Source organism: Hesperophylax consimilis, chromosome 25 (assembly GCF_061612785.1).
Source record: "Hesperophylax consimilis isolate HC1 chromosome 25, BYU_Hcon_1.0, whole genome shotgun sequence".
Taxonomy (NCBI): domain Eukaryota; kingdom Metazoa; phylum Arthropoda; class Insecta; order Trichoptera; family Limnephilidae; genus Hesperophylax; species Hesperophylax consimilis.
This window is the reverse complement of record NC_142860.1, coordinates 8,839,450-8,865,438: the sequence shown is the minus strand read 5'-3', so window position 1 is coordinate 8,865,438 and position 25,989 is coordinate 8,839,450. Positions and strand designations below refer to the sequence as shown.

General features: G+C 33.0%; 1 protein-coding gene across 1 annotated transcript in view; it reads left to right on the top strand.

Annotated features, from left to right (window-relative positions):
- The window catches only part of LOC149411499 (semaphorin-2A-like), a 302,491-nt gene that overhangs the window by 204,548 nt on the left and 71,954 nt on the right, over positions 1-25,989 (top strand). The gene's annotated exons all lie outside the window — the stretch shown is intronic.

The following is a 25,989-nucleotide window of genomic DNA, read 5'->3' as shown; positions in this document are numbered from 1 at the left end:
TTCTGCAATGACAATCGACATTTTTGACAACGTTTGAGATATGTCCAAAAAATACTTACCATAACATCTGTAACATATTGGTGTATAAACATAAATAAATAGAAAAAAAATCCCACGAAAAATTTAAGTTTTTAAGCTATTCAAAAAAAATGTTATGTTAATGAAGAGAATTTCTATTCTAATTACAAGTGTTTATTTAATGTTCTTTTTAAGATATGTTGTTATATATTGTCGAGAGTTTTTTTTAATGTTTATTTAATGTTCTTTTTAAGATATGTTGTTATATATTGTCGAGAGTTTTCACTCTATTTTAAATAATTTATTGAATATATTCACAACAGTAGCTTACATCTATTTAATTAAAATCGGTTTTTAATTTTTGTTAACATTCGTATTTACATATTTTCTCCATTTCAAACCATGTATATTTCCGTCCATGTGTCACTACGTCCGTGTGTAATTCTGGCCGTGAAATTCAATCCACACGGATAAAATTTACCGTTATAAAATATTGATTATTTATTTAATCTCTTCAAATTATTCGTAATCCTGTTAAAAACGGGTCTGCAGGCCCTAAACGAATGAAATTATAGGTTTCAAGTTGAACTTTTAGTAAAAAAGGAATTTTCATTAAAATCATCATATTTTCGCATTTTGTCACTATATATTAACAGGCAAAAAGTAGGTACATGAACACGTGTTCCGATATATTCGAAAAACAACAATATTCTAGGAACCTCCGATGTTTTAGATTATATTCTATAATACTCCTGTATCCCTGTTTCCCAGTTGATAGCCCTTTTCCCTTTTCACAGAGGCTGGAGCACTCTTGAGGGGTAAATTGTATAGTTCCCGTCGGTTACAGAAAACAGCTTCTTGCTAAGATTAATTGCTGCTTTTGACGGTTCGGGGAAAATGATGCAAAACAATGTGACAAACTTTAAATGCTCGAGTGGCATGAAACAATATATTATCGAATGATGGAGGTAGACTTGATCATTAGGTATAATAAATACATTAATAACCTAAATGATAATAAATAAATAAACTAACTTTACTTATTAACTAGCCCCAGCGCCGTCGTCCACGCTTGTCCGTTTCCTTCTCATGAGTCTGGTTTGAAAACGAAACGAAAATAAAATCGAAAATTTGAATCAGAAAAAAAATAAAAATATTTGGTCTCAGTTAGTAACTGAACCCAGAGCAAAGAACTGGGTTCAATTGCTAGATGCGACCGAATCTTTTCCTGTTTTTCTGGTTCCAGTTTTCGTTACAATTTTAGATTTTACTTACTAAGTTATTCCAAAACTAAATATGCATATACTGACTCATTACGAAGTAGGTAATTCGTAAAATGTCGTTTGGAGAAAGAGAAGTGAAGCATTTGAACTAGGTGGTCTTAACTTTTCCGTTGTCCATAAAACCTATAAATACATAAAATGCAATAAAAAACTAAGGTAATTCATTTTAAATTGATTTTTATCTTAAATATGTAGGTATCATTCCTTTGCCAAAGATAAAATTTATTACGCGATGAAACTATACAACAGTTTGCTGTTTCCGCCACTGTTGCCTCCTATTTTATATTATGTTTTAGTTTTAATATTCTTGTTTTGTCCTGTCCTGCTGTTATTGTTATTAAAATTTTGCCATACTTTATTTAGTTTAAAATTAAACAGTAACTTTGTAAACATCACTTATATACACCCTATAAGTGATGTTTACAAAGTTACTGTTTAATTTTAAATTATAATGTCACATCACAAAGTAACCGCTTCATATGAAGAAAAAAAAAAAAAAAGTGTATTTAGTGTTATAATATTAGATCTGTGTAGGGTAAGGCACACTGTAGGAATAATTAAAAGAACATGACTACTAATACAGAATTACCGTTTTTAAGTTTGTTATTTCTTGAAGTGAAATGACACTAAACTGCGCTATATAAATGCCGTGTTATTATTATTATTATTATACCCGCGCATTCTCAATTGGCTCGCGCTATTATCAAAGCTGCTTGAGGTGAACGTACGCGGTGAATCTCTCCAACTGCAGCCGTTTGCCGGAGGCCACGTTCGTCGATGAATGAAGAGTTTTTTTTAAATAAAGTCAACCATAGTATGATAATTATTTCACAAAAACATATAAAATGTGTGAGTCATAATAATAATTTTCAATAAAATTTATGAATAACTGGAAAAAAATACAAATTATAATATCTGTGGGATAACTTCTCATAGCAACCCAAGATTTGTTTTGCATCTTGGCATGCCGAAGGGACATTTAAGTTTTATTATTTCCTGTTTTAGATCTTATCAACCAGAAACCAGACTGTCAAGTCAAATATGACCATGGACAGCTACCGCGCAGTACCTACCCCAGCATCTGAGTGTCCGGTGCACGGTGGCCTGGGTGACAGTGCCTGTACATCTGCGTACTTGAAATACCTCCTTTGTAAGTGGAGATTAGGCCTTGACAGGACTCGGTGACCCCACGCTCTTGTGCCGTATGGCGACCTGTCAAAATAGCGAGATGGAGTGGAGATCCATAATGTAACCCCGCGGGACTGGGGCACCTAGCCCACCCGTCACCCACCACCCACAACCCACCCTAACTCCTCCCTACTTCCCTGCTTCCCACTTCCCACTTCCCACCTCCTAGCCCGATGCAAAGAGAATACAACAGAAGTGCACACGATGCAGACTCGCAACAAAAGCAACCTATTTTAAACACATGTGCTGTGCACTGGAGTGCGATAATGAGTGAGTAATGTGATACATACAGTGAATACCGTAGAAAGTTTTGAGAAAAAGCGGTAAATGTACAATATCTATTTAAATTGTATTAGTTCTGTTATTTTATTGCTATCTTTTAAAATATTTTTTACATTATATCTAATAAAGGCTTATATTTACTATATAAATGCTTTTAAACATATTATCTACATGATATGATTTTTTTCCGTAATTATTCTTTATTAGATTACATTATCATCAAAATACTACATAATATCGGTTGTCTGTGATGTGAAATATTTTGACATTTTCAAATTTGGAGCTGATAATTGTGTTTATTCATATAAGCGATAAAGTAGGTACCTACCTATAGTCAGATAAAAAAAATATTTTGGAATGTGTATTTCTTTTGTTTAAAGTTTTTGAAAGGCAATGCGATTCCGCGGGAAATATTTTACAAATACTTTGATCTTCACAAAAGCTTCAATTACAATATACCGTGATTTATCACGCGTCTGCGCTGGTTTTATAATAATTAAATAGTAATACATTGTATGATTTCTTTCTGAATAAATTTATAAGATTTTGAATTCGATGAATCATTCTGAGGGACGATAAGTTAACTTAAATATAATTTATTTTCATAATTTATATTATCTATTTTTTTTTTCCCTAAATTTATTTTTCTTGATAGGTAATTTAATAATCTTTTCTCATGTAATATGGAAACTGTGACTGCACCGCCCATATGACTGATAAGGGATATTGAATTATGATGTGGAAATAGTAGAAAAGTTGGGGACCAAGTGAATCAAATAATTGTGTGTTGTAAAATGAGGCCAAAAATAAAATAAAACGAAGAAAGGGGTGCAAGCAGAATATATAACGTGGAAGAGAATTCTAGAAGAAGTCGAGGTCGCCCGAGGAAGACACCAAAAAATGCTTCTCTGTGGTCAAACCAGGCGTACATTTTCATATATATTTAAATTGATGAAATCGAAATTGATAGGATTAAGTAAGGTATGCTTAGATAGAGAGTAGATAAACGAATTAAGGAGTTTTATAAGATTATATGACATGGAAGTGAATGTTACTATAAGTCAGGAATGCGAGGAAGATATGCTCGGTGCGGTGAATCAAATACCTGTTTTTTTCAATTGTTGGCAATATTATTATTTCCACCATAAAATTAGACCAAGTTTACTAGAATTCACAACCTAAAAAGATAACTCCAAACCATTAATTACCACGAGTAACACCGGATACATTTCACCTAGTAATTAATAAAATAGAAAACACTTCTAGGCTGCTCCGCGTGCTGTGGGTATTCCCCTGGAGGGCGGGGGAAGGAGATCGAAGGGAGGGGGTTGCACAAGACAAGAGCGCTGCCGCAGATGAAAAATGGTAATTCCCAGATTCATTTATCATTCGGACACCCCCACCATTCGTCAGGACTCAGGACTAGCGGTGAGGAGTAGCGGGATTTGTTTTCGTTTTCGTTTCCGTCAAATTTGTATTTATATACATGATAATATTCTGTTTAATCGATGTTATATGACGTGCGGGGGCTGAAATCAAATGTGTAAAGTGCTAAAATTAAAATTTTCAGCTTCCTTTTATAGATTCATGCGTTACCTATATATGAGGGAATATATGTACTACCCTTTCCTGTATCCATCCTTATTCTTAGCAGGAATGCTCGATCTTAATACATTAGAAGCCCGCCGAAAAATATTTTTAGGAAAACATTTTTTTAAGATAATCTCTGGAACTATACATAATCCACCTATTTTGAAAGAGATTAACTTATATGTCCCAGACAAGTATACTCGTGGAAGGTCCCATACCCTTTTTTATGCTCCAAAAGCGAGGACTTCTGCCTATCAGAACGCCCCAGTCAACAGAGCGACTGAACTGCTCAACGAGTCTGCATTGACCATCGACATTTTTAACGTAACCTACAGGCAGTTTAACAATTACCTTTTGACGTATGTCACAAAGTAGTGAAACTGACCTTTTTATGTGTTTTGCTATACTTTTTGTCTAATTTGTAATCTTCTCCATAATGTATTGGTGAATAACCGTTTTACGGAGAACATGAAAAATAAATAAATAAATAAATAATTAAGGTAAATGAAAAGGTTTTAATTAAAAAAATCGTATTAAGTCCCGAATATTTTTTTTCGAAAAAGAAATATTAAATTTAAAGCAAAAATGAATATATTCAAGAACGTGGCTGAGAGAACAGAGTATGATAATCAACTTGCAAACATTAAGGCAATGTAAACATAATCAAAAGTTGTTCTGAAACAGTCCTCCCTAGTGAGGAGTGAGGAGTGAGGGGACTGTGAAAATTAATCTTATATCATTTTCCAATTGCGACATTTACATTTTTATTTTATGTGTCTTTTTCTATTTCACATATCTCTTAGATTTATTAATTTTATTTCCGCATTGATCAAAATATATTTCCTACTTTATGAACCAAACGACATCTGGTTTTTACATTTCACGAGTTGTGAAAACGTTCGAACTTGTTCGGTGAACAACAAAATGAAAAATAAAACTATCCAATTTCGAACAGTGGCGAAAATTACTACATGCGATCTTTGTAAATGGTTTTCAATTATTGATGTCATTGGTGAGGCAATTTTAACAAATTTATTCGTGCCCTGAGAATAAAATTCAACTAACGCAGCCAGTTATATATTGTTGTGCCTTTTGTGCAAATATGGGCCCATAGCCCCCAATCTGTCAACGTTTTGAGAAATTGATCTAAAAGTTTGATAGATCTTGCAACTTTTTTTTTATTTACTTAAAATCAAATTTAATAATATAATTATTAAGTTTTGCAAGTTTTTTTAGTTTAACTGTAGAACTTAATAATTATATTATTAAATTTGATTTTAATTAAACTTAAAAAATAAATAAATGGAGTTCTACGAATTAAATACAAAAACAATAAATACTTATCCCACGTTTTGAGAATTTAATCTTAAAGTTTAATATATTTTGCAAAAATGTCATTAATATGATCTACAAATTTAATAAATATTGCAATAATGACATGAATTTGAACTAAAAGTTTGATAGATCTTGCAACAATGGCATGAATATGCGCCGTATTTATAAACAGATGAAAAGTAAGACAGCAAAGAAAACATTCATTTCTATGGGAAGACTAACCTCGAGAAGAATATAAAGCGTTCATCAGCACACAACACCTGAACTATTTAAAAAGAAATACAGAAGAAACTGAGTGCTTCTGGTTATATCGGCGTCTATAGAAATCTTTGCGTTTACAAAGGGGCAGAAAACGTAACAGACTACGTGTGTAAAAAGCTCTGCCCTCTACGAAAACGTGAAGCAAGGCACAAACTAGATTGTATAAGTGGTCTGGCTACGCATACTACTTGCCACGGTGTTTAATGCAAAGGATTCCCACGTCTTAAAGTCTGCTACCTTTTCCTTTAAGTGTGCGACTCGACATCCAATTGTGGGGCTCCTCTAATATGTATTGTGAATAATTTATTTCATTTTATAGTCAGAAAGGAAAGCATTAAACCGAAAACTTACGAGTTGGGTCTTGCCGTTCTAAGGCTTGCGAAATCTGGAGGTCAAATCTGATATCACGTAATCTTTCGATACATTATTGTATATTGAATGTGTTCTGGCATTGCTACAGATTAACTTTGGGTTTTAAACCCTCTCATACGCATCTCAACATATTAATACTAATGAAGTACATGGCACTTATTTTGTTCATTTTAAAATTAACATCAATATAGGCTCTATTGTTACAACATTAATAATGATGTAGAGCCTTATTTGGTGCTCAATTCGTGTTGATGTTCCCATTTACTGTTTGTTCACAAGGTTTTTTTTATTATTTTTTAGTGTGAATACCGCACAAGAGTTCCAACTGCTCCCAATCGACTTGAGCCAGTGGACTACGGCATTCCCAATAATTAGTGTATGTTGTGAGACTGAAGGTAGTGGGTATGGGAAGATTACGGTGAAGAGGAAGATGAGAGAGTACCTAGCTGTTCAGATCTGGTCACCAAACATGGCTCAAGCCATTTCAAGCAACGTTTCAATTATGAAAGATAGTTTTTCACCAGTGCGAAATTGTGTTTGTTTTCCACTCCGGGACACGCTACAAATATACTATATATTATTTTAAATGGTTTAATTGTGAAACAATACAAATTAATTTTCACGCCGAGATTTTATCCTGGGACCTCCGGATTCTTAGTCAAGAGCTTTAACCCTCCTCTTCGACCGTTATATTGGGTATTTTGTAGGTTAAGTTAGGTTCGGTTACATTTCAAACTTGTGCATATTTTGAAAGTATATTAAATATAAATTTAAAGTAATTGATGATACACATATATAAATAGGTATGTTTTAATTAATTGAAATAATAAAATAGCTTTTTTCATAACCGCGAAATTTAATTTTTTCGCATAATACAAGCATCGTCAGGATGCAAATTTAACTTTTAATGTTTTATAGCGATTTAATTCCGCTTTGTGCTACTTCCTTCTTAAGCCAACATTTTGGACAGCATTACAGTGTCCATCCTCAGGGTAGATGTGAAAAAAATGATTGGATAAAGAAGGAATTGGGCACAGTACTCCAAAATTTTTTTTATTTATTTAGAAAAAAAGTAAATATTCACAAGAGATAAAAATATATTAAATTTCATATCAGACATCACTTTTTTTTGTTTACCCAATTTGTAGAGAAATATTTTCGGGTCAAACTGGGGAGCTAGTCTATATGCTTATATATATAAATAATAATATGTATAGTTACAAAAATGGAAAAAAAAATATTTTCAAAAATACTGTAAAATACTACAAAATATTGTACAAAAAGAAAATTACAAATAATTATAGAAACATAATATCAACAAAAATCAACGAAAAATCAACAAAAATATAAGCAACAGAATGTACTGTAATAAATCACCATATTACTTCCAGGCGTGAAAATCTCAAATTTTAATGTTTCACTGATGATGATGAATATGTGAAACGAAACTAAATTAAATGAATTTCGTGTTTATAAACTTCATCAATATGTCAAACCATAAAGTGACTGCTCATTATAGTTAATAAAACTATCTAATAGTGGAGCCAAAGCAATAATAAGATAATTTAATTAAATAAATGGAGTTCCCAATGGTCTTGCATCTAAAATACGTCGCTATTTTGTATGCATCTGGATGAACGCAATTGAATGAGTCCAATTTGTGTCCTTAATGTCATTTGCCATCTGCGAGGAATATCCTTCGCTGACAGTGTACATAGTTTGCGTTCTATTTAATATTAAATAATAACACCAATCACATGCTGCAGAATATTGTCGAATACACTAAACACGTTTTTAAAATTCGTGGATAATAATTATAAAAATGCTGTGCCATCTGGAACAATTGAACATGAATCAACCTGACTTGTGAATTACCAAACTAAAATCCACTCGGCCTTGTGTATTTATTGTGCATATTAATCATGGTTAGGTTGATACCGTCGCTTGGATTCGGCTAAAAGTATTAAACGATGGACATGGAAATGTAAAGCCTGTGAAGGAATACAGTAAGTTTAGTATAACGGGGCATACTGCGGTATACGCGGTATACAGTATTCTGACTTCGTTTTATCCACAAATCGTGGTTCGCTAAGGGAAGATTTAATATGTAATGACAATCGTAACAAGGCGTCCTATCTCTATATCCCGATTTAACAGAAAGCATTCTAGATGCGATAGATTTGATTTCAAATTAAGTTAACCCCTTTTACAGCATGTTTCCTGACGGTGTACCAGAAGTTTTCTTTAGGTTTTTCGTTAGGTTATCTCGCAAAACCATATACAATTTTATATTTTAGGTGTTACATAAAATAACTATGTGTGCCTGTAATAAGACTTAATTAATTAGTCGTAATGAGTCAATGCAAGTGTCAGGTCTGCCCGTGGCAGTAATTTTATACTGATAAGACAACATAATATATTACAGAATTACTATTATCAACGCAAACAGGACACTAACCTTCATGTAGAATTTTTTTAAAATTTAATTTAGATTAAATTTGATAATATTATTATTAAGTTCTCCAAGTGTTTTAGTTTTTTATTATTGTGACAGCTGTTTCGGCTTACAAGGCCTTTTTCAAACTGTGGTTAGTCCACATTGAGACGACGTTTTTATACTATTTCAAATGTAAATTTTGAAGGTGCATACATTGATTTATTACTGGTTAAACCGATGACATGATCTATTGTTGGTTAAACCAATCTATGTTTTCCCTTCAGTAAATGGTAATGGGTTCTTAATTATTTACTAATGACTTTATTGCTATGAATTATTTGGGTGCATTATACTGCTTGGGTTTTGTGAAAATACTGAGAAGTGGTGAGTAAATTATTTTCCGTACTTTATTATTATTGATTTCTAATTAGAAATCAATAAACGAACGAATGACCCAAATTTAACACTAATTAATAAAGTACGGAAAATAATTTACTCACCACTTCTCAGTATTTTCACAAAACCCAAGCAGTATAATGCACCCAAATAATTCATAGCAATAAAGTCATTAGTAAATAATTAAGAACCCATTACCGTTTACTGAAGGGAAAACATAGATTGGTTTAACCAACAATAGATCATGTCATCGGTGTAACCAGTAATAAATCAATGTATGCACCTTCAAAATTTACATTTGAAATAGTATAAAAACGTCGTCTCAATGTGGACTAACCACAGTTTGAAAATGGCCTTGTAAGCCGAAACAGCTGTCACAATAATAAAAAACTAAAACACTTGCAGAACTTAATAATAATATTATCAAATTTAATCTAAATTAAATTTAAAAAAAATTAAATGGAGTTCTACGAATTAAACACAAAAACAATAAATAAAAAAAAATCAAAAAAAAATCATGTAGAATGTTTTGTAGGTTGTCAAAGATTTATTTATAAGTGGTCTCAAAAGGTTAAATATCACTTAATAGAGAGTGTAAAGTTCAAATCTCATGAATAAAATAGGTTTTTAAAATGCTGACGTGTTCCACGCGTATTGATTTTTACTTAAACATTAAATTCACGAAATACCTACACATTGTAAGTTCCCAAATTCCGAATTATACCGACATATAAACATACACTTTAGGTTGTTGGCCATCAGAAAAGTATTTTTTAAGATAATGTCTATTCAGATGCTATGTATAGAGCTATGCCGATTTAAAAGGTATAAATATACGAAATATCCTACAGAGAAAAAAAAATGCAAAGTACGCTCGGAAAATTATAAAAAACTACATCTGGTTCAGTGACATAATATTTTGATTATAGATAGATATTAACTTTTCACATAAAAAATATTTAAAAAAAATTACTTAATGACAACAGTGATAACAATAAAAATAACAATTTGTTTTAAAAATATAAAAACATATACACAAAATTGATAGTATCTACCTATAGTTTGTATTAGACTCTAATACAAACTATTTCTTTCAGCGAGCCAATTTTTCAACATAATATTTGTTTTTACATTTGTACATTTTTTTATTTCAGCAGGTAACATATTTAAGCACCTAGGTATCATGTAGTCCAGTGTTCTTTGTCCATATTTGTTTAAATGCTTAGGTACAATTAGTCCTTCATTTAACGTAAAACGAGTATTGTAAGTGTGGTCCAGTCTATTTATATATATAGGGCTATTCATATGCTGAAATATAATTTTATACCACAGAATTGATCTTACTGAGAAAATTTTAAGATTCTGATAAAAGTAGGATAAAGTTCTGATAAGCCTGAAACACAAATATAAATTGTGAAATGATTTGAAATGAAATACTAGAATGTATTGAATTATTTGGAGGTTAAAAATAAGCCGACGTGGTACAGTAGTTCCGTGCACCTGACCGGCAATCAGAAGGTGCGGGTTGAATTCCCGTCGGCGGCATTTTTTTTTCTCGTAAGATTTTTTAAATTTGTGGTTAAGGCTAATAATTATTGCTTACTAGCGACCAGCCCCGGCTTCGCACGGGTGCAATGTGTACTGTGGCATCACAAGTGTTCGAGTGATTTAGACACATGTTTTCTCCGATATATTTTTTGACATTGACAGTTCATAGTTTAACAAAAATTAAAAAAATATTTTTACTTTACATAACGGATTTTGTATTTTATTATTAATATTTTACCATAAGCATGCACTTTTCATCCAACTTACCGATTTAGCGACATAATTAGATTATATTAGCTGTAATTATCTAAGTTTTATCTTTAATCAGATTATACTGCCAGGAACTACAGAATTCCTTTATGTGCAACGTTTACAGCTGTTTTTTATTGGACAGCCCAAACAGATTTTGATTGGAAGTAACACACAAAAAGGCTACATACAGTTGTCCATGTGAAAAACACTTGGATGATGAACTGGCGTGTAAATAACACAGACCATCAGGGAATATGTTATTTCCCTATGAAAATAAATTGATTGATTAATAAATTCACTCTGCAGGGAGAAAATAACTTAAACCAGCCACCAAAAAATACATATGAACAGAGGACTCACCAGAAAATACACTTGCAATTGAGTTCGGCTCCTTGATTTCCAAAATTCGGCAGCAGGCAGCAATTAGCACAATAACTTTGCATTTGCACTATGAGATTATAAGATCAAGCTCTCAAGAGAGTAGAATTATTAATGAAAAGATGAATCAGCACATTGTGATAATACCCACAGTCACATTATTGTCAAAGAATATATCAATTAATTTAGCCTTCAATAGACCTCTTTTGACAAAAAATACAAACTGGAAGATCCAACTGATCAATGCAAAAAAGGTGTCGGTAATCAGTTATCACACCTGCTGAGCAAAATCCATCCAAAATTGAAAAGATATGTCTCTTTTTTCCATTACATATATTAAAAAATTAATTAATTCATTTATTTTTATATTATAAAAATTAATTCCCATTAATTATAAATTAAATTTTAAATCGACTGCCTCTCCAACACTCAAAGCTCAAATCTAAACTTGCAACATTGAATACTGGACTCTGTGACTTATTGATATTCATTGAAAAAGACAGTTTAACTGTAGATTGGAGTGGTTTAAATTGAAACGGTACATCCATTTATTCTAAAAGGAATCAGAGAATTAAAATAACTTCTCAAATTTCATATCCGGTCTGTTATGAACGTTTTTATATATTTTACCTATACGAACTTGTGAAAAATAATAGAGATGGGTGTTGCCCATTTACAATTCGAAAGACTGTATGCTGGGCCTTAAGCAGGGTTTAGAAAATTATGAAACAATTAATAAGTACAACATGTTGTTCAAATGTGTCAGCGGCAGAAATTTGAATGACGAGGATCAATAAATTTTATTAACATTTATGTATTTTGTGTTAAATTGGGGAATTATTATAAACTAACTAACTAACCATCACGCCGTTTCCCCGCATTTAATTAACTAACGATCACCCCATTTCTCGGCAGGAGTAGGCAGAGAGAACAGACCGCCAAAGAGCTCGCTCTTGGCACACACTTATCATTTCATTTACATTCATACATCATATTATATATACTCATCTATTGACATGGCATGACCAAAGTATCTGATTCACTTGATCGTGCCATGTGCTCCTCGGCGTCCCCGACTTCATCTAACATTCAGATTTACGACATATATTCTCCTTTCATCTTTCATTCGCTCTACATGCTAGACCATATGAGCGTCCCTTTCTTTATCTTGCTCATTACGCTTACACCATCCTTGCATTCTCTAAAGATCTCCACATTTCTCACACAATCATACATGGCGTTTAGCTATTTATTATAAAATTTATATGATATTTCACAGTTAAAATTTTTGTTGTTTATTTTATTTTTTATGTTTGACGAATAAATTTAGGGATTTAAAAAATATGTTTTTTGATTTGCCTCTAAAACGATACGTCATGCCGGCCATTGGTATGGTGAAGGGTCCCGTTGATAGCTGTCTATCCCAGAAAGAGGCCTTACGTGAGGTCATCGTTCTAGTACCTTCTATCCTTCCGTTCCTTTGCAGTCAAATTCGAACCGTTTAGGATTTTGCAGTATTAGTATGTTTTTTAAATTCTATAACTAGGAATGAAAACAATAAAATACATAGTTTTTATTTATAGTATAACATCAACACAATTTAGTATCCATAAATACTGACAAAATGTTTATGATACCTTTCACTCTTCTTATAAATGATATCCCTGAGAGTTTAAACATTAACAGTCTTACTAAAAAACGTGATGTAAGTATTACGCGGCACGCAAGTTCAGAACAGTAAAAAAATTGACTTATAACCACGGCGTTTATTTGATTAAGACGAGTCAATACCCTTAAAAAAAAGCCAGAAATTAACGACCTAATTGAAGTGGCCGTGAACAAAAATATGCGACGCGCGGTCCTGGTGTATTGGAGAGACCCAAGGTTGAATTTGCAATATCAAATCTCTAAAATAAAGTGAGACTCTCAACGACATAAGTGATGAAGAGGTATAAAAACAATATTCAATTTATAGTAATGGACGGACCCACGGTCGACTTTGCCCTAGCAGGCCTTGTAAATCGATCTTTCCGTGAGGTTTATTTGAATTATTTCTAAAATCTCTAGAGGTAACCTAACCTTTCTCGGGAAGTTACAAATTCATCGGCTAGAAAAATAAAATCGGTTGCTTACCGCTAATATTATAGTTTTAAAACGTTTCATAAAATTTTCAAACCTTGTTACATAAAATATTTGAATGGTAAGGTCCTGTTTTTATTAATCTTCAATATAAATAACTTGCATTCGCAAGGATCACTCTAGACAGATGAGAGATTTTAGTGATACGTTCATAAGAAATAATTAAAATATAAGCGTCGAGCAAACTCCCGTTATTAGTCTTATGTCGCCTTAAAACGGTCTTAAACCAGGCTCGAGACCGGCTTTACCACACCAACGTTAAATGAGAGTGTAAGAATCTAATTATAAAGACGGTATTTATGCACTCATAAAATCTATGTAAACCAAACTTTTCTGTTCTTAATGTTAAAACTAATTTAAAATATCTTAGTGTAATATTTTACACAGTAACATAAATTGGAAATTACAAAGCAATGTAACATATTAAAAATAATGTTTGTAATGTAAAGACCTAACACAAATTAATCAATTAAATTTAATAATTAAGGCACAATTTGTTTTCTGTGTTTGGCAACTATCATGGTGTTCTTCATCTTTATGGCTGGCTGCATCATTCAACAACTCTGCGGACGTGACATGAGGTGCGACGTTTTCTCTATTCATTTTATTTATTTATTTATCTTTACATTGCATCTTTTTTTACCTTAGAATTTTTAACCTCACTAGGACAAGCCTGTGTTGAGGTTAATAATTTTATAAAATAATAAAAATAAAAAAGTAGCACAAATATTATATATTAATAGAACAATATTGTTATGTTAACGTTTCTACGAATTAGGTACCTACATGGTACCTATTAATTTAATTCCAGCCAATTCATTACAGTATAATGTAGAAAAAAGGGTGACCATGATATACATTGATATTTATTTGCAAGAAAAAATGTAATGAACTATTATTTTAAAAATGAGAGAAGAAAGAAAGGGAAAAAAACATTATAAAAGGAAAAGGATGACAGAATATACTTATACAACATATTTTGCCTCAATTTAAAAGTACAAAGATAAAAGAATATGTTGGAAATCCTCGGAAAGCATAAATAATTAAACATTATTTTTAAATGCACACGTAATTTTTTATTTATTGTATTTATTTATTTATTTGCAAAAACAGTACAAAAACCAATACATTGCAAAAGCGGTAAACGAATTATGGAAGAAAATTTTATACATAAGTATACAGTTAAAACATATGCAAAAGCGGTAAACAAAATATGGAAAAAAATGTAAACATAAGTATACAGTTAGAATAAATACAATATTTCGCGCTTAAAGTCGTTGTAGGACATATGGAAAATATACAAGTTAGCTGGAAGGGAGTTAATTAACCTAGTGAGTCTTCCCAGGGGCATCACCATTGGTAAGTTAGTTCTGGACCTGGGAAGAATTAAAAGCCTGTGTTGGCGGCCTCTCGTGAAATTATCCGGGACATAAAGTCCTATTTTTGACAGAATGTCTGGAATTGATAGTAAACCATTCAGAAGCTTGTAAGCCATCTACAATAATGCGACGTACCGTCTGGAACTAAGGCTGCAGATATTCAGCATTCCCGAGATAAATGCTGTTGGAAACAGCCATGGGTAAAATTAATAATAAAAGTAATTACTATCTACGTATTGTATCAAACTTCCCCTGAATTGAAAGTTGGTTACGACGTGGCCAAAAGATATTAGAATTTTTTTCTTGCTATTATTAAACCTCCGACTTAAATCTGTATAAATTCCTAACCATACTACAGCAAAAAAGGTTTCTTTAATAAATAATAATTTGAATTCTCGGAAGTGACCATCGGCTACTGCAGGATCACCCGCGGGGCCAAGTCAACTGGAATGTTCCGGCCATGGAAGAGATAAACAGAGAAGTGGGTTGAAGGCTGCTCTACTGTGCATTTAAGCTCAATTTTCCATTACTTGCTGGGAGATTTTTTTTCTTCAAAAAATTAAGTACTCAATTTCCTTAGTGTGTCAAGGACTTACGACTCGAAGGACCTACGCAATTTTTATTAGCACAAATTATTATAGCATTCAAAGACCTAGGCTGGCGGGACAGAATACGCATGCACGAAAATCAATTACTTTTAATATTTTTGGATGCGGAATGAAAGATTCATATATATTCGAGCATTACCGTTAAATCGAATACAAAATTTTGGTAATAAATTTGGTAATGTTGTTGATATATTTAGAGATTCCGTAGCAGTGCTTAAACGAAATCTACATAAACACTTTGCTGAAATGTATGACTTATCCACTCCATAGTGAAAAACCCATTTTTTAGCTTCTGTTTTTTCACTCTTTTCTTTTATGACTTTTTAACTTTAATATATATGTTTTAACTTTAAAAATTAATATTGTAATTTAAATAACAATTCGAATATGATTTTAAGTCCCTATAAATGCTGATTAATTTCAATCCATTTATTTTTCTAAGTAAGTAAAAAAAAAAACTGTTCTCCATAATGGTATTCTGTATTATTTGTAAAACATTTATGTACTACAGATATAATAACTATTTTATTTATATATGTACGTAAACTTTTAAATGTCACATAGTTAATGTAATAACACTAATAACAATGTATGTAAAAGCCCAATGGGCGTTTAAATAAATAAAAAAAAAAAATTACAAATGTATCCATGTGTATTTCGACTCGCTCTGTGCGTCGTTTCATTGTGTTAGCAGTTGTGCTGTTTACGATTATTCGGATTTTTTTATTTTCCCTAGAAAACAAGGAATGCGGAGCATCCACAGCATGTATGAAGGAACCGCGTCTGCCGTGTACCCGAAATAAGCTCAATTTCCCTTTAACCCATTACCTCCATGATTTTATTTTTATTTTTCTAAACTTGAATCATCATTATAACCCGATAGTATAGACTTAAAGGAGAGTCCAAAATTAGTTTTAGAATTTTCCGCCCGCCCACCTTCTCACCGGAGCGTCTAGAAAATTGATGCCTAAACGCAACGCTTGGAGGTAACCCCCCTAAGCAAAATTTACGTCAAGTATGGGTAAAATGCAGTAAACTGTATGATTTATATTGATAATTTAAAATAAATAGTTGCCATTATTTATAATTCAATGAAAATACAATTTATTAATGGAAAATACGCAAAATAACAAAAAATTCAATATTAGAAAAAACCTTATAGAATGAGGAAAACTAACCAAATCTAACCAAATTATTCTCTAAGTGATACCGTTCGAAGCAGTCAAAATGAAGGGCGCGGTTGCAGGCCCGGCATCGATAGACTGCTGGATTTTTTTTACATAGAGCACAACGAATTCGAGATTCGCCACGATAGGTCAAATGAAATTCTTGCATTCGACGCACACGATTCCCATCTTCTGCGTCATGGCCTTCTTCCTTCACACGAGAATCTCCGAATTCGGCATTGACCTGATTTGGAAAAGACATTAAAAGAGTACAGGTAACCTCCACACGGAATGCCTTCTGGGAAGGTTTTCTCTGTCGCCTAGTCATCTGGTTTCCCATATCATGCTCGTACTTCCTAAAGAAGCATAGCAACTTCCATCCATTTAAAAGAGTGCTGCTCAGGCAAGATGCAAATAAAGGCCAGTACCACTTCTTCGACCGAATGTTGACCCGATAATTTTGTATACCATTATCATGGAGGTCTACCCCACCCATTCCCAAATTATAATTTCGTGTTGGCACGCTGGGCAACCGATTTTTTTTGCATGCTTCCTTCAAAACTTTGCCTTTTTTGTCTTTCTTCAATTTCTGCCAACTCCGCACTTGCCTTACTGGCTCCATTCGATCATAGTTCGTGGCCACTGTTACTTCACGGTTGTCCTAACCAACGGCATACGAGGATTTGGCTTTCTACGTCTACCACCGCATCAAATTCACCTGCTAGGTAAATGTTCGCTATGCGCAAGGGAAATATAGAAGAAAATGTTACCTTTAGGCAATTACTTTCCTGTCTTCAACTTGCCTGAAGCTTCAAGGTTAGGGAAGCGAACTGGCTTACATATGCCAGTAGCTCAAATTCTCTTATCCTTCAGGATACACATCAAATGGTGAGATGTGAAGAAATTGTCCATAAATAACTCATGGCTTGCGGTGAACTCTATAAATTCCATCATAGACAGTACGAAGGATAATCTTTGACCTAATACGGGGTCATATGTATCAGATGCTCAGGAATATGGCATTGCTTGGAAACAGGTAGCCTTCGGAGGAAGCAAGACACCAAATCTCGTAGCCAACTTTGATTGGCTTATTCTTAATGTACATCTTGCAATAATGTCGACCGAAATATGGCACCATTTGCTCGTCGATGGAAAGTTTGTGTGCAAAAACATCAAATACAAATAAAGATGGAACGTTAGTCATTATCATACCTTAGCCATTCTGTCGGTTATATCTAGATTGTTGCTGTCGCAAAAATGTATATAGCGCTTTATAAGCTCGAAATGTTGACGTTGGTTCCTTTTTTGATGACGCTTACACCCAAGGTCGGGTCAGACGAATAATAATCTGTGGTAGATGGCAATGTATTGTAGCCGGTCAACACAGAAACCAAGAAAACGCTTCAATTCGTATATATCTTACTGAAATTCGGTATTGGTTTTAAATCGAGCGTATTTGATCATCCTCTCAAGAATAAACTGAATCACTTCGTCATCAAAGAATAATGAAAACACTTGAAAAGCATCATAAGACTTCAGCTTTTCGTACATATCTTTATGCACCACATTCAGCGGTTCAGGAACGCAACAGTTTACTGTAGTTTTAATTTTTTGGCTGGTGGTGCATTTGAAATAGATATTCGCAAGGTATTACGACTCGCACCAGAGGATGTCGAAGGCTGATTCCAGTCAAGTCGTGATATGCCATCAAATCATCGTCAATCAGCTCTTGGTCCGTCTGTTCATCAACATTCTCTGTTTAAAAATATCCGAAAACTGCAGACTAACTATTATTTTTAATAAAAATCACCCATGAAAACACAAAAAAACCGTATTATTTGAAGGCAAGCTAACCAAAAACATATGAAAACACTGTCACAGCTAACCTCCAAACGTTGCGCGCAGGCATCACCTGATTTCAGTGACATCCAGCGGTCATCTTATGCATATAATACTATGTTGAAACAGTGTTGCTGACTATTTCATCTTTTGATAACAATATGTGATTCACACATGTTTTATTTTTTTCCGTTTTAATTTTTTTTTTCAAAATGGGTCTATTTTCAGGGCTTTAGTAAAAAAAATATTAAAAATAGAATAATTAATAAAATTTATTAAATTATGTTAATTTTTGAAAGCTAACATACCAATCTGTAAATGCTGCATAACAACTTGGTGGGATTTAGCTTTATTCACAGTGAAAAAAAATCATACTTTTCATCTATTTTTTTGATGCCTATAGACATCGTCATGGAGGTAATGGGTTAAATTGGATGACATTTTCAAATATAGAAATTTTTCCTTTAACAGATCCTCGATCATTTTGGTGGGTGTCTGGCCTAGCACAACTGCGACTCAGTTTTCCATGCAATTATAACAGATCGCACACTTCATGGGATTATCTATTCATTGCTTGTGGCCATACTAGCACGCCCTCCAATACCAATGCACGCTGAATAAAACATAACAAGTATTATATTTATCTTGGTGGCCGGGGGCACACTGAAGCGGCGGGGAGGGGGGAGGGGTGGGGGAAGGGAGGTGAAGTGGACGTGGATTTAGGATGACAAATGAATATCGCCGCCATCTTGATATGTTTTTATCTTTTACACTGTCACTTTCTCGCGCTCTAACAAATGATCCCCCGCTGCGGGGATCAGCGAGGAGCGTGATAATGGGAGAAGGAAATGGTTCGAAACTCTCTGATAAATTACTTCGGAGATGCGGAGCTTGTGACTTGCGCCCCGTGCCTGTACTGCACGCGCTCCTCGTCATTTTGAATACAAAAAAATAAAATATGTAAAGAAAGCCATTAGGTTAGTATACGTGTTTGTAGGTATTACGAGCAATTAGTCAAAGGTGAAATATGTAGGTACCTAATATTCTCTTCCTTTACACAGAATATAAACAATTTATCAAATTTCAAAGTCAATTTTCCAGTTCTGCTTATATTTCAGTTCTGTAAAACATCCACCCCGTAGTGAAATAATAAAAATACTTGAAAAAAACTTTCACAGAACTTAAATATTAAATTTTGATTAAATGAATTGTTCAAATTCTGTGAAACAATCCGTCCTTAGTTATGAAAACACGTCTGCACGGCAGAGCGTTCCTTAACCCTTGGAATTCCAATCGCCCGCCGTACATCGACTGACACTATTATCGTAATAACTTACTTGTTTTTTTGTGAAATTATTGTTTTGTAAATTATACTGTCTAACCAGATATATGTAGTTATATCAATCCTTTGTACTTTCTCAACGATAAGAAATATATAATATAATGAATACATACGAAAATATTCTAGAAATTTATTATTCTTTCTAGGCAAATAGGCGTTCTTAACAAATCTACGGTGGATTTCTTGCCACACTGGGGTTAATTAATGATGTGTACAGATGTTTATTGTTACAGTTCAATACAGAGTGAAGAGTGTTGGTGAAGGCACTGTCCAATGTTCATCGAATTTGATATGGATTGAGTTGTCATTCGAAATAGTTAAATGGATTAAGGGAAAGGAAATAGATGTCAAGGAGAATGATTGAGATTGTTGACATAAACAAAAGTAATTTACTTGTATATTAGCCCTTGAGGTGATATTGCACAAAAACGGCGCTATACAAGTCATCCAATTATTATTATTATTATTTAACCTTGACTCCACACAGGAGGCCCTGAGGAAAATAATTTTTCTCAGGGCGTATGTCATATTTGGGGACGCTGTGTGGAGGATATTTTTTAGAAGAGGTGGAAAAGGTTTTGATGTCGGAAAATCATACCACAGCCGAGCTGTTTAAATATTTATTTATTTATCGAACACCAGTGGGATTTTTACAATCATAATGCATATCGAAAGTTTAGAAACGATATGCATAAATAAAATATCAGTACATAGATTTAATACATATTAACACAATGGTGACGGGATAAATCATCAAAATGATAATTCATCACATCTTTCAAAAGTTATATAAAGTCATGGAAAGTGATGAAACAAAAACTTTATTAACTGGGTTAAGTAGGTTAGGTTAAAAAAAAATTTCATCGTTTATAATGACTTTATATCACTTTTTAAAGGTGTGTTGAATTATCCATTTGTTGATTTATCATGGAACCGTACGCAATACCCTTATTTCATTTCTCATTAAACGCTTTCTCACTAAACGGCTATCCGCCCGTCCTCTATTGACCGCCCGTAAACCAATGCAAATAAACGCTTATTTACTAAACGTTTTCTTGTTAAATGGTTACCCATTACCACCCGTACACGATTGGCCGCTCGTGAACCATTGTAAAAAACGCTTCCACCCGCTTGCGATTGGACGACCGTAAACCGATGCGAAGAAACGGTTATTTATTAAACGCTTTCTCGATCCCGTTCGCGATTGGCGCCCCGTAAACCGTTGCCGAAACGCTTCCACCAGTTCATGATTGGCTGCCTATAAACCAATGCAAAGAAACGCTTGTTCAAATGCCTTCTCGTGAAACGGTTTTATATTAACGCTTTTGCCGCAACCGTTGACCGATAAATGTAATAATTATATCTCAGTAGAAAGTTTCCCAACCTTTTTGAGTATGGGGGATACTAATATAACAAGAACCTTATAAGAATGTTACTGTTTTATTTAGTTTTCCAAATTGTTGTTTGTGATCCATATTGTGGAATCTTTCAAACAGAACGCCCGCTTACCTGATGCCTGTGCTTGTGATCCATTTGTATAATCTATCAAACAGGACGCCCGTTTAGCACATAGTCAAGCTTGTTTTAAACTTCATATTCAACTTCAGAAAAAAAATTCTATGAGTTTAAAAAATGGTGTTTTTTTATTTAAACAGTGTGATTTCAGTTTGATTTGCACGTAACATTCTAAAACACATGTTTCTTATATTTTCAGTATTTATAATGTTTTTATTTTATTTTATATAGGGGTTTTTACCTATAATAATGAACATCTTTATTTTTTTAGTTATACAGATTACATTAAAAAAATCAGGTTTAACAAAATATAGGTTACATAAAAATATTAGAGTTAACAAAATATGTCACATAAAATATAAGAGTTTTAAAAATATAGGTATGGATAGAGTACAAATAAGTAGACGAAAAATAGAAAACGAATAAATAAGAGACGAAAAATAGAAAATCTACCAAAATCCTTCAAATCAACCATAATGATAATAATAAAGTTTTTATTATTTTAATATAGATCATATGGTTTACATTAATACTTACATATTTTGCAAAATATAATATTTAGGTTCATAATCGGTCATGTATACCTTATCAGAAAAGAGGAGCTCTTGTGCCTGATAAGGGAGCCAGGATTCTTACTTAGATTCTATGTTATAATATTATGTTATGTGTAAACTATATATAATAATATAAAAATATTTTTTTTACTATAATTTTTTTTGGAAAAAGAGTTTGATTTTATTTATTTGTTCTTGTTGGTTCGTAATACAGCGCAATTCGGAAGGGAGATTATTGTAGTTTTTTATGGCTTTGGTAAATATAATGGTTTTGCATTTGAGTTGTTTTAAAGATTGGCGTAATAAATTGATTTCCATTTATCATCAGTTTGTAAAATTCTTGATATTCTGTGTTATATTTTTCTTTACAAATTTTAATAATGGCAGTTTGCTTAAATATATCATCAATATTTGGTGCTGGAAACAATTTAAAAAGCAATTTTGTTGGGAAAGTAGAGATTTTTTAAGTATTACCTTTAAAATGATTTTTCGAGAGACTTTTACATATAACAATAGTTTACAAATTAGGTAGAAATAGTTTGCACATACTCCGTTTAAAGTTTGCCAAGTTCAAATTATTATCAAATACATTTATATTGTATTTGTTACCAAGACTGTGTAAACGTTGTATTGGAGAGTGAAAACTATAGTTGGAATGAGATGTATGTACCTATGTAAAATGTTGATATTTGCCTAGTTGTTCGTGTAGGTATGTCTAGATTTATTAAATGCAAGAGTTCACAACAATCGAATTTAGAGTTCAATAATTTTAATAAAAAGATTAGGCCGTTTATTTTTATTCTGTTTTCTAATGTCGGAATATTTAAAAGATTCACTAATGACAGGTAATTTATGTGTTTTAAAGGGATGTTTAAAATTCACGAAGTGTAGAATTTTTTTTTGAATTCTTTCAACATTATGAATATGTACATTGTAGAAGGGCGACCAAACTATAGAGTTATGTTCTATCAGGCTTCTAACAAGGGATATGTACAATAGTTTTATGATTTGTTTAAGTTTTAAATTGTTCTTAGTATAAAACCTAATATTTTCATATCCTTATTCACAGTTTGTTGAATGTGGGCCGTAAAGTCTAGTTTCTCATCCATTATTATGCCAAGATCTCGCATTTCCTTTACTCTTTCTAAATTTGTTTTATTTATTGAATAGCCAAAAAATTGTGATGTTAAAATTTTGAATTTTTCTAGATTTAAATATAAATTGTTTTGTGATAGTGAATTTATGCCGCCATTCTTGCAATAGTTCGTGATGTAATCGTCAGTAAAGATGGCTTCCAAACAGTTTATCGAGGTTCGATTCTCAGCCGTGGCATTTTTTAAATATAATTTTTAGTAGGTACTTTTATTAAAAAAAGTGTTAAATTTTGTATTTCTGGATTTTTCACATGTCTACGCTAATACAATAATAATAACACACTGTAAAACTTTACGAATGTTTGAATCCGAACAATGTAAACCCTTTAATGCAATGTAAACACTTTTGCTAAAAAATAATAAGCAAGCTTGAACGAGAAGACAAAATCACAATCAAACTGTCAGAAGTGTATGACGTGTATGTACGCGCGCACCAATTTACATAATACTAAGTGTGTGTTGTTTGTGTACACTTTAATTGCGACTCCCATACGTCCAATACTTTCAGATTTTCAAGATAAATCTTGTTTAATTGTCAGAAGTTTCGCGGAATGAGTTTGAAATTCGATATAATGTATCACTGACTTCAATTTGTACTTCTTTACAAATAAAATAATAATAATGTAACACGTGGACTTGACGACAACGCGCGACATTCCAAGTGTTTTGTAGCCACCAAGCGCAGGTAATAGTTTTCGATTCACATTTCTATCAGCGCAGTGTGGAGTTGTGTTTATCTAATGGTAAACATTAGACACTTACACTCCGCGTGATGAAAATAAACAATATGCTAATTTGTCATTCAAACAGCTCCTGCTCCATACGTCGAGGCTTTTAAAACAGTCATAGTTTACATTATACTTATAAACACGGCTTTATCGTGTTTCTTAACGATCTTATCCATAGCCGAGGATCTAAACCTAATATGAATATGGTATAGGCACTGTAAAATATGGTACTTGATATAAAATAACTATATGCGCATTCACTACATTACACTAGCAAATACATAAAAATAAAGCCCATAGCAAGTCCACACACATTCATTCCATAGAAAAATCATAAATCAGAAACAGAATGATGTACAACTATAATTGTAATATGGTGGCCTCAGAACAGGTATTTAGTGAGGTCTATGTTTACAACAAAAATAAATAATTTGTAACTGTTTTCAAAGTAATAAATAAATAAAAAAAAATTAATATATAAACTGCTCGGCCACGGAGGTTGTTCAAATTGATTTCCAAATCTTCTGTTTCTCTCAATTTCGCTAGCCTTATTTTCTTTACCTAATTTTACAACTTGACCCAAATATACAGGGAGTAACAGCTGGTACCGTGAGGACTTTGACTAGCGATTCCTGAGTTTATTTGGAGTTAAAAATTTTAACATTTTTTTGCTCTCCGATGAAATTTTTTTCAATTAAAAACAACATATATTTCTAACACACGTCGCCACTGACTACACTGCCACATATCTGTCTTGTCTGTAAGGTGCTGCTGGAAAGAGACAGAGTGCGTATCGTGAGACCCGCTTACTAATGTGACTAACATGTGACTAACCCAGTGGCGTATAGTAGATTTTTTATATCCTGTGTATAGTACATTTTCTAACGAGACCGGTAATAATGTTCACAGGAAAAATGTCCCCAGTTCAAATGTTCCCAGTTTAAATGTTTCCAGTTTAAATGTTCCCACTTTAAATGTTCCCAGCTTAAATGTTCCCAGTTTAAATGTTCTCAGTTTAAATGTTCCCTGTTTAAATGTTCCCAGTTTAAAGGTTCTTAGTTAAAAGTCGTACAGTCGGTTAGGATAGGTTAGGCTAGGACATGCTCAATATTGCTCAATCTGCTGACTGACTGCCAATATAATGACATTTCCCGTTTTCTAATTGGGAACATTTTGGCAGAGAACATTGTTATCGGGAACATTATTACGTAACGGTGTTCCCCTGACGCTTATTTATGGTTTGTGGTAACGCATAACCTGTGTTTTCATGAGGTTTAACTTATATCTCGATTATTAGTGCCCTTATTACCCTTATAATAGTATACTTATATTCACCGCTCCTGATGAAAGATATCATATTAAAAAAAAACGCAAGTTTGGTGCATAGTGGATGGGGGTAGATACACTAGATACTACAAGTATGTGATTAATAGTATGAGAATGTGGAGGAAAGAGAAAGAGAAGATAGGATAAGAGAGGGGTGAGAAGAATAGGGAGGAATGCGGAGATATTCTGGTGCTCTATCTTCTGCGACAACCCCCTCAGGACGCGATGTGCCGACACAACACACAATACACTGGATCGGATTATTTATTTTATTCTATGAACAACGCTGAGAGATAAAGTTTCTTCCTAAAAGCATTATTAAATAAGCTAGTCGCCTCATAACATTATTGGTATCACGGGTGAAGTAAGCCAAGACTATAGGTTATGTTCTTCCTTTTCTGTGTTGTAAGTACTTGTTTGTAAAGTAATTCATTATTTATGGATAGGCGAGGAAGGTAGACCGCCACACAACTAAGTCGGTCTCGGAATACAATTCTTGCTGTATTCATATATCGTATCATACTCGATTCACTTGATCGTGCGATATTTTTTCATTTTTTTTCCTCTTGGTTTTGTCAAATGATTACGAATTCCACGTTCTGGAAAATGTCCATCTTTTTTCTGTTTTGTTGTTGTCTTTCTTAGTTGACAAGCATTTATTGCTCTGTAGTTACTTACCTGTAAGCGCTCGCATACCGCTTCCTAACACTGTATGCGGGGACATTGATGGTCTAGATTTTTTATTATATTATGTAGAGTCGTTTACACAAAAAAATTAGATTCTTGCGAGAGCTCCGAAGGGGTGACCATAAGTCACCTATACCGGGGTGGGACAGCGGTGGGTCACTTCAATGATCGTGCGATATCCTTTTAATAATTTATTCGTTAATCCGCGCTCC